This window comes from Phyllobates terribilis, unplaced genomic scaffold (genome assembly GCF_046119375.1).
Source record: "Phyllobates terribilis strain yellow unplaced genomic scaffold, ASM4611937v1 Scaffold_5__5_contigs__length_657084704, whole genome shotgun sequence".
Classification (NCBI taxonomy): domain Eukaryota; kingdom Metazoa; phylum Chordata; class Amphibia; order Anura; family Dendrobatidae; genus Phyllobates; species Phyllobates terribilis.
Genome location: NW_027362765.1, coordinates 145,632,806 through 145,644,107, shown reverse-complemented (window position 1 = coordinate 145,644,107; position 11,302 = coordinate 145,632,806).

Genomic DNA, 11,302 nt, shown 5'->3' with positions numbered 1-11,302 from the left:
CGCAATTTAGGAGACATACGGGCACCCTTCCATTGTGCACATCAACTACCCCTTTAGCAGTTAGGAGGGAAGGTCTGTGTTCTGAGTTGATGGGCTCTACTACCGCCTGGTAGTTCTGTCCCTTGAGACCTATTGCTGCCCTACACCAAATCAGCATTTCACTCATTGGGGGAATCACAAAGGGTATCGGGTCTGTCACCCATACATTACAAATCTCACAACCTGTTAGTTTTACCTGCTGCTGGTACAGGAGGGCGCGAATTTCCTTCTGGAGCACCTTCCTCTGCCCTGGTTTGGCAGTGTCAGCAATATGTTGTAGTAAAGACAACACTTCTCCCAAACAGTTACCAATATTTGTACCAAGTATCATATATGGATTTTTATCACCAGGGTTAGATTCTATGACAATCAGTCCTTGGTCCTTTAGTTCCACTCTCCCCACCTTCACTGTCACGACCTTTTGTAGAGGACATCAGGTATGATGGTTACCTGTGATCCGGTGTCCAGTAGTGCAGGTGTTGCTATGGCATCCAGCATGATGGACAGGAAAGGCCTTCCTCCTACAAAACGGTCGTACCAGCTCGATGGGCCTGGTTGATCTACTCCTGGGTGTCGGCCCTTGGCCCCAGTGTTTGCCCGTTTAAAGGACAGATCCGTGCGGTGTGGCCTGCCTTGTGGCAATGGCAGCAGATGAGTTCCTCTGGAGGGCAACGTTGGTCGTTGGTCCTCCCACGGGGTGGTGTTGTCCTCATTCTTCTCCTCATCCAGGGGACATCCTCAGGACTGTCGGCGAGTAGGATCCTTCCATCTGGCTCGGGCTCCGTCTGTAGCTGCAAGGCGCTCAGGACAGTTGTCAGGGTTTTACCTAGCTGATGCACTTCAGAGCGCAGGCTGTCCAGCTCGCTAGGGGGCGCTGTCTGCACTTTTGTCTCAGCCACTAATGAAGGGGCAGTCAGTGCTGTAGCCATTGGGGTGGCCCCACCCTGGAAACGCTGGATAGCAGTATCTGATGTTTCCAGTGGCTGAAGGCCCTTAATAGCCATGTCTTTCAGGGTGTCAAAGGTGGCATTTGGATGATCTAAGGCCCACCACCGTACAGTTCTGCTCTCCTCCTGGGACCTCAACACCCGGATGAATTGTTCTGTCAGCATTTTGTTCTCATCATGTATGCTGGCTGGACTAACCTGTTTCAGGGCCCGCAGGGCCTCTTGTAGATGTCAGGCATAGTCCCGGATACTGTCCTCAGGTTTCTGGGTACAGTGATAGAACCTCATCCGAAGATCTGTCTCAGTGCGGTTTTCAAACACAGTTTGCAGTCTCTTAAATATAATGGATACTGATTCCTGGTCTGCGGTTGGCCAGGTCTCAACTTCCCGCTCTGCGGCACCAGTCAATTGTCCCAGCACAACAGTGGCTCTCTGTTTACCAGTCATTGAGTACATGTCCAGTACACCACATATTTTCCTTTTGAATCCAGACAGGGTGTCCGGTTTGCCGTCATACTGGGGAAGCCATTTCGCTCCGGGGATATACGGCAGGGCCATGGGTATCAATGGAGTCACGACCCCTGCTGGTGGGGCAGCTGCTCCGGCCTGAGCAGCGCCGGGCGCAAGTTGAACATCGGGAGCATTAACTGGTGCTCCGGCGTTTTGCTGGTCGTCGGCCATGGTTGCGCCCCCCTAGTAAGCCGTAGCCTACCTTCTCTTTCTTTTTCGGGTAGGCCGCAGCTCCACAGACGACGGTCTCCTTCCAGGACCTGACGCTTCCTGGTGTTGCGTCAGAGCGCGAGGCGGAGCTTGAGTTTCGCGCGCTACCAACAGTCACGCCTCTCTGGTTCCCGCGGTTACGCCCTTCTTCTTCCCGCGCGGTGGCGATGTTCACCACAGTTTAAATACAATTCAGTTACGGCACACAGTACCCGGTGGCAACGGGCACAAAATCCTGTTCGTGACGCCAGGAAGAGCTGACTCGCCCAGGGGGATATGGGGGAAACTCGATACCCGGGCCTTCACCTTCTTGGGATGTCACGGCAGTCGGCTTCTGGGCTCGTCCTCTGGGGTCACTCTTTAAAAGGGGTTTTAATGTTTTTAGTTTGTCTCGTGATGCCACCTGTGGTTTCCGGTAATGGTTACCGGTGCTGCTGCAGACCTCTGGGGGGTGATGGGATGGCAGCTGGGATGTTTCTGCTCCCCACAGGTGGAGCGGACCCCCGGGGCAGGGTTGATGGATGGGATTCAGGTGAGAGATGGCCCGGTCAGGGAGAATGACGGACACGCACACAGGGGATTCGCTTCAGTACCTTTACTGGTGTAATGGCAGGTATGGTCCAGGGTACTTGCTAAGAAGGGTGCACTTCAAGACTCTCCCCAGTGAGCGGGTATAAGGCCTCCTGATCCGTGTCTCCCTCTCTCTAAGCTTCTGGCCCGCCTGGAACTTGGCCTAGCTTCTATTTTGTGTTGCTCTCTCACCTGACCGCTTGGTAGTAGGACTTTTCTTTGGCAACCACTATCCCTGGACGCCGGGGCCTTCGTGCTTCCTAGTCATGTATTTGATAGTAGCTTCAGGATAACCAGGGGTCTGGAAGCCTCCTGGTATGCCGGTTGTCCCTACTGGGTGTAGAGAACCCTGTAGGCGCGGACCCGGTGTCCGGATTGTGTCTTGGGGTGAGCCTGGGATGCTCCTCTGACCCCTCAACTCCTCTCTCTTCTCCTCTTGCCTCGGCCACACTCGGGGCCCTCAATACACAGCAGGTCACGTGCTGCTTCTTCACTGCTCTAAGTGCCAGCACACTGTCCCACTGAACTGAAAACTGACTGCCTAACTCCACCCTCCAGTATATATATCCCTAACAGGGCTCCCTCTGGTGGTCTGAGGTGGAAGGGTAGAGGTGTCTGTTTGTAGTGAGGGCCTCTTGTGGAGAAGTCCATCCATGCACCCTTTTGGGTCATATGGTACCTGTGGTAGCAGGGTGCCACAATAACATCAGCCAAATAACATGGGTCTGCCATTCATATTACTGACACTACACAAAGAGCCTAACCTCTATTTTCTCTTATTACAGGAACTCAGAACAAAGGGGGATTTCCTTGAAACTACAGAGAATGTCATTCATGGCTCCTCTACCTGGTGAGTCCAAGCTTCCGGGCTTGGGCAGATGGTACCTTGTGACCAAGCAGGACATTTTCAATTTACTAGAGGATGGGGAGTAGTTTGCAGAAACATTTAATATGCAAGGTGCTTACCCCTATCTAGCCCACAGTCCAGTTGCAGTTTCAATAGCACAATCTAGACCGTTCTGTAAACTTGAGCCCAGAACCGGGCATATAAAAGTTGGATTACACAATGGAAACGTGTTTGCATGTGGGTGTCGGACTGAGCTGAATGTGATCCATAAGCCCTTTATCCTACCCTAAAAGAAACAGAAGAATAACTTTAGACGGAAATGTTTAGGTAGTTCTACTATATCTCCATTTTTATTGTTTTAACTATTTCGCTTATTTGTGTGTAGCTTTGTTTTTATCTTTTTATACCTTTTCTTGTAAGCACTGCAATTTTTATATTAAAGCTTTAAAGATTGGTCCTTGTATGCCCTTACGAATCCATATCCTTTTGGAAAGTGTGTGACCTTTTCACTGTCGGACAGTAGTGGATATTTCGGGGTTTGAGTGGTGACAGCGCATTGTATATCCAGGATGTGGCCTGTGTTGGGTGTGACTTATGCCCACTTTGCAGCTTATAACAGAGGTTGAGTGCAAGATTGAGTGAGAGGAGATAAATTGACTATTGCAGTCACAACCCATGTCACGTGCTGAGAAGTGTGTACTTGACACATAGTATTTTAATGCTGATGTGTTTTATACAAGATTAATACAAACTCATTGACTTGCTGTCAATACAACAACTGGTTTTGATGCACACAGCAGTCATTATATCTCCTGGAAATGTTTGATTCTCCTGCTCTGTAACTTGCTGTTAAGTCTTTTGAATGGGTAGTCTTTCTTTATCAACATTCTGTCAGAACTATAGGTGCAATGTGTTTGTGGCGCCCTGCTACGCACAGGTGCCACAGAACCCAGTAGGGTGCATGGATGGACTGCTCCACAAGAGACCCTCATTACATTCACACACCTCCACCCTACCACCTCAGACCAGCAGAGAGAGAGCCCATTAGGGATATATATAGGGAGGGTGGAACCAGGCAGCTCAGTGAGTTTAGTGTTTAGTCTGAGAGTATGCTAGCACTTAGACCAGTGAAGAGGCAGCACGCTGGCTGCAGTGCTTAGGCGAGCCAAGGCCTACAGCACGAGTTGAAGCCTAGTGAGGGCCCTGAGTGTGGCCGATGGCAAGGAGGAAAGGAGAGAGGAGTCGAGGGGGCAGAGGAGCGTACCAGGCTCATTCCGAACTATACACCGGACACCGGGTCCGCGCCTACAGGGACCCTTTATACCCAGTAGGGACCACCGGATACCTGGAGGACTACAAGTCCCAGGTCGACCAACGCTGACTACCGTACCAGGGCTAGGAGTCACGGAGGCCCCAGCGTCCAGGGAGAGTGATCTCCAAGAAAAGGCCCCACCACCAGATCAGCAGGTGCAAGAGAGAAAGAGAGACAGTAATAAAGCCAGGCCTAGCTCCAGGCAGGTCAGAAGCTTAGCAAGTGGAAGCAACGGATCAGGAGGCCCTATACCCACTCACTGGGGAGAGTCCAGAAGTGCACCCTGGTAACCAAGTACCCTGAACCATACCTGCATCTCCACCAGTAAAGGTACCGAAGCGAACCCCTGTGTGAGTGTCTGCAATTTCTCCCTGAACCGTCCTGGTTGTCTCTCACCCATACCACCATCTATTTCCATGCTGCCCTGAGGCCCGCTCCACCTGTGGGGAGCCGTTCCATCACAAGCTGCCCTACCATCTGCCTCAGAGGACTGTTCCGCAGCGGTGGCTCCCATTAGCCGCATTCCACAGGTGGCGTCACGAACACCTTACAAATCCCCTATAAATAATTCCTCTTTTTGGGTGACCACCCTGGGCCACGGACCGGGCCAGCCACCGTGATATCCCCCACAGGCATCCAGAGGCCCGGCTGCAGAGTACCCCACGGCCCTGGGGGTGCGTCATGTTTACTACCCCTGGATCTAGCACAGGCGATGTGTCCACCGGCTCTCTCTACTCAGAAGAAAATTAGATTGCCTTAGCAACACAATGCGAACCTCTGACCTAACGCTCACAGGCAGCAGAAACTGCCAAGAACCTCTTGACAAACTCAGCTTTGCTAAATTGCTGTATAACTGCTACTCACTGGTCAGTTCTGCCTTGGAACTTGTGACATACCCAGCTCTGCTGCATCGCTGGGTATCTGATACACCGCTCTCCAGTTTTGCCTTGGACCTTGCGACAAACCCAACTCTGCTACATCATTGAGTAACTGCTATATCACTGGTCAATTCTGCCTTGGACCTTGTGGCATACCGCTGCCAGTCCTGTATTGGACTTTGTGACAACTATGCCACATCGAGTCACATTAAGAGCATAAAAGGCACATAGAAACATCTAGAATGAGTTGGGTTCAGAGGAGAGACAGTTGGGAGTGGGAGCTCAGAAGGAGCTCCGCTTAGAAGAGCAAGAAAGGAGAGAGAGAGGAGTCGGGCCTCCTGAAAGAGGCCCAGAAGGAGAGTGAGAGAAGACGGGAGCAGAGGGAAAGGCTTCAGAGACAAAAGGGATCCCAGGGGCACGGTGAGTGCAGGATGCCACCCGTGCGCCCTAATTCACACTCACGTGAAGGGATCAGGCCGCAGAAGGGGACCGGCCCCAGACTAGTGGAGAACAACCAGGCTCAGCAAGCCAACCGGAGGCTGCAGCATTTTCAAGGTATTGCAGCCAACATCCACAATTACATCACTGAAAAGGTGGCCACATAGGGTCCAGGGGACTGAGAGCAAGTCGCCCGACAAGGCCCGAGGCCTCTGGCTTGGGACACTGATTGTGAGGCGCAGGGCAGGAAGGTGAGAGCCAGTGCAGTGAGACGACCTGGAAAGGTACATAGAACGGGGTCCCGTCCAAGTGCTCCTGAGATACCTGAGAGTTTGCTGGATCACTACCCCGAAGGACACAGGAAGACGTGGGCGGTTGCACACCGGTAACTGTAACAGGGAGAACTTAAGAACTGTGAGTAAAACCTGAAGACTGCACCCCACTGTGTCCTCGAATAACTGCTGGGCCATCACCTGCACTACACTGCACCAACATCTACCTCCACAATTCTTAATATACTGCCCTGGAGCTTAGCTTTGCCTGTGGAGAGCTGAACCAACTCTGCTGCGTCACCATCAGCTCCAGTGGATCTGCACCACAGCGGCGGCCCCATATAGCCATATACCACAGGTGGCGTCACGAACTTTATCTCCAAAAACTTTATTCCCTTTTTACTTTTCCTTTAATTATTTGACCGCCCGGGGCCACGGACCTGGTCACTGCCACCGTGACATCCCCAGTGTAACATACCTGGCGGCATCCTTGCATAGTGGTCCATCTCCCACTGTGCAAGAGTGCGCACTTATAATCATAGAATCATAGAATGGTAGAGTTGGAAGGGACCTCCTGGGTCATCTGGTCCAACCCCCTGCTCAAAGCAGGATTCACTAAATCATCTCAGACATATGTCTGTCCAGCCTCTGTTTGAAGACGTCCATTGAAGGGGAACTCACCACCTCTCGTGGCAGCCTGTTCCACTCATTAATCACCCTAACTGTCAAAAAGTTTTTTCTAATATCTAATCTGTGTCTCCTCCCATTTAGTTTCATCCCATTGCTTCTAGTCTTTCCTTGTGCAAATGAGAATAAAGATGATCCTTCTACAATGTGACAGCCCTTGACATATTTGTAGACAGCTATTAAGTCTCCTCTCAGTCTTCTTTTTTGCAAGCTAAACATTCCCAAATCCTGCAACCGTTCCTCATAGGACATGGTTTGCAGACCAGTCACCATTCTGGTCGCTCTTCTCTGAACTTGCTCCAGTTTGTCTATGTCTTTTTTAAAATGTGGTGCCCAAAACTGTACACAGTATTCCAGATGAGGTCTGACCAAAGAGGAGTAAAGACCAATAATGACTTCACGTGATCTAGACTGTATGCTTCTGTTAATACATCCCAGAATTGTATTTGCCTTTTTTGCTGCTGCATCACACTGTTGACTCATGTTCAGTCTATGATCTATTAGTATACCTAAATCTTTTTCACATGTACTGTTGCTTAGCTCTATTCCTCCCATTCTGTATATGCTTTTTTCATTTTTATTGCCCAGATGTAGTACTTTGCATTTTTCCCTGTTAAAAACCATTCTGTTGGTTGCTGCCCACTGCTCCAGTTTATTTAGGTCTTTTTGAATCCTCTCTCTCTCTTCTCTAGTATTAGCTATCCCTCCTAGCTTTGTGTCATCAGCAAATTTAATCAGTTTACCCTCAATTCCTTCATCTAAATCATTGATAAAGATGTTGAACAATACAGGTCCCAGGACGGAGCCCTGTGGTACCCCACTTGAGACATTCATCCAGCTGGATGTGAAGCCATTTACAATCACCCTTTGAGTCCGATCACTAAGCCAGTTATGAATCCACCTAACAGTTGCCTGGTCCATTGCATACTTGGTCATTTTTTCAATAAAGATGGTGTGAGATACTTTGTCAAATGCTTTGCTGAAGTCAAGATATACTATATCTACAGCATTTCCCTGATCCACCCAGTCAGTGATTCTGTCATAGAAGGAAATTAAGTTAGTCTGACATGACTTGTTAGTTATAAACCCATGCTGACTCTGGTTAATCACTTCATTCTTATCCAGGTACTTACATACATGTTGTTTAATAATTTGTTCAAAGATCTTTCCTGGTATAGAAGTCAGACTCACCGGCCTATAGTTCCCTGGGTCCACCTTCTTCCCCTTTTTGAAGATAGGAACAACATTTGCTCTTCTCCAGTCTTCTGGGACTTCTCCTGTTCTCCAAGAATTTTCAAAGATTATGGAGAGTGGTTCTAAAATTTCTTCTACGATCTCCTTCAGTACTCTGGGGTGTAATTCATCTGGACCTGGAGACTTGAACTCATTTATGTTAGCTAAATATTCCCTCACAATCTTTCTGTTTACAGATAACTTGGATTCTTCTATTCCTTTAAAAGGACAGTGAAGATCAGTTGATGTTACATTTTCTTTCTGAGAGAAAACAGATGCAAAATAGGAATTAAAAAGTTTGGCCTTCTCAACATCCTCTCTTACCATTTCTCCATTTTCATCCTGTAAAAATCCTATAGCATCTTTGACTTTTCTTTTACTTTTGACATACCCCCAAAATCCTTTTTTATTGCTTTTGACATCTCTTGCAAGCCTTAATTCATTGTCAGCTTTAGCTAACCTGATACATGCCCTGCAGGATCTGCAGACTGCATTATAATCTTCTTTAGATATGCCTCCCTCTTTCCATTTAATAAACATTTCTTTCTTTCTTTTTAGCATGTGTTTAAGTTCTGTGTTCATCCATCCTGGTTTCCTTAAATGCTTCCCATTCTTCCTACTTTTCGGGATTGTTAACGATTGTGCTTTGAGAATCTCATTTTTAAAAATTTCCCATCCTTCCTGGACATTTTTGTCCTTAAGGACATCCAGCCATTGGATCCCTCCTATTCTCTTTCTGAGTCTCTTAAAATCTGCCTTTCTAAAATCTAACCTTGAAGTTTGAGTCTTCACATGTCTTCCTCCTCTAGTTATCCAAAATTCTATAATAGCATGATCGCTGCCTCCTAGGGTCCCAGCCACTTTTACCTCCTCAACCATTTCCTCCTTGTTTATAAGGATTAGATCCAAAGTAGCAGATCCCCTTGTTTTCTCCCCTACCTTTTGGAAGATAAAGTTGTCAGCAAGAGAGGATAAGAATTTGCTTGACCTGTTAGTTTTACTTGAGAGAGATTCCCAACAAATGTCTGGATAGTTGAAATCTCCCATGACCACTACGTCATATTTTTTTGAGAACTTGGTCATTTGATACATAAAGAGTTCATCCATATCTTCAGCTTGCCCAGGTGGCCTGTAGTAAATGCCTACAATGGTGTCCTTTCCGTTGTTCTCTCCTTGTATTCTTACCCAAACAGTTTCCACAGAACTCCCAGTCTCTGAAGCTTCAATCTCTGTGCAGATATACGCTTTTCTAACATACAATGCGACACCTCCTCCTCGTTTATCAAGTCTGTTTCTTGCAAATAAGTTGTATCCTTTTAGCCTTTTATTCCAATCATGTGTATCGTCCCACCAAGTTTCAGTGATTCCAATGACATCATATTTCTTTTCCTGCGTTAGTAGTTCTAATTCTCCTTGTTTGTTGCCCATGCTTTGTGCATTTGTATAAAAACATTTTAGTTTGTGATTGGTTTCTCTTCCTCCCATATTTTTATTATTTAAATTGTTTTGTCTTTGTTCTTCCTTTCCACTTCCAGTAGCAGAGATCTCAATAGTATTTGTCAGCTGTATGGCTTTTTCTGGCCTTTTGCTTCCCTTCCCACATTGTTCTAGTTTAAAGCTCTCCTGATGAGTGCAGCAAGGCAATTTCCAAATACATGTTTTCCAGTCTTCGTAAGGTGCACCCCATCTCTAGCAAGTAGTCCATCGTATAGGTAATTCATTCCGTGATCCAGAAATCCAAATCCTTGTTGACGGCACCATCGACGTAGCCAGTTGTTCACCTGTAGAATCTTATTCCACCTCATTGTTCCATGGCCATCCACTGGGAGGATGGATGAGAAGACCACCTGCGCTCCCAATTCTTTCACTTTCTTGCCCAAGTCTTCAAAGTCACTGCAGATGGTTTCCAGGTCCTTTCTTGCAGTGTCATTTGTCCCCACATGTATTAGCAGGAATGGGTAGTGATCTGTAGGTCTGAAGAGTCTTGATATCCTGTCAGACACATCTTTAATTTTTGCTCCTGGAAGACAGCACATTTCTCTTGAGGTTATGTCTGGTCTGCAGATAGCAGCCTCTGTTCCTCTTAACAGGGAATCCCCCATGACCACCACTCTCCGTTTTTTCTTCACAACATTCTTCTTTCTCCATCCAGGAGGATTCTGAGGGCTTACAAGGTTATTCATTGCTGGCAAAGTCTTATCTTGCTGTATTTCTTCATGGTTCTCCTGCGAGAGAGCCTGGTACTGGTTCCTGAGCAGTATAGGTGCTGACTGCCTCTCTATCCTTCTGCTTCTCTGGGTCACATGCTTCCATTCCTCTGTTTCCTCAGGTGCAGTTCGAATTTCTTCTCTTTCTGAATCATGAAGAGATAATTCTGCTCTGTCTAAGAACTCTTCACCTTCCTTAATGATTTTCAAGGTAGTTAACCTCTCTTCTAGATTTCGCAACTTTTCCTCCAACAGGGACACAAGCTTGCATTTCTGGCATGTGAAGTTTGGCTTTTCCAATGGCAAGTCTGTGAACATGTAGCAGGATATGCAGCTCACCAAATGGCTCCTGGACTCTTCCATATTCTTACTGTTAATGTTCTGAAAACAGTGAAAAAAGCTTAAAAAAAAAGCTTCAAAATGCGCGCGCCGGTAGGCGTGCGGTTTACCGATGTCCTCTTTTCAGCTCCAACAGCCAAAATCCAGTGTTCTTTGAGCTCACGGAGACTCTTCACTTACCCCAAAATGCAGTGGGAATATGCAAATTATCTCCTCAGGACTCCTCCCCTGGTTTACCGATGTCCTCTTTTCAGCTCCAACAGCCAAAATCCAGTGTTCTTTGAGCTCACGGAGACTCTTCACTTACCCCAAAATGCAGTGGGAATATGCAAATTATCTCCTCAGGACTCCTCCCCTGGTTTACCGATGTCCTCTTTTCAGCTCCAACAGCCAAAATCCAGTGTTCTTTGAGCTCACGGAGACTCTTCACTTACCCCAAAATGCAGTGGGAATATGCAAATTATCTCCTCAGGACTCCTCCCCTGGTTTACCGATGTCCTCTTTTCAGCTCCAACAGCCAAAATCCAGTGTTCTTTGAGCTCACGGAGACTCTTCACTTACCCCAAAATGCAGTGGGAATATGCAAATTATCTCCTCAGGACTCCTCCCCTGGTTTACCGATGTCCTCTTTTCAGCTCCAACAGCCAAAATCCAGTGTTCTTTGAGCTCACGGAGACTCTTCACTTACCCCAAAATGCAGTGGGAATATGCAAATTATCTCCTCAGGACTCCTCCCCTGGTTGATCTCCAATCCAGAATGTCTCTCTGGCTACCCTCCATGCTGTCTGTTTGCCTCTGTTTCTGCTGCTTAAG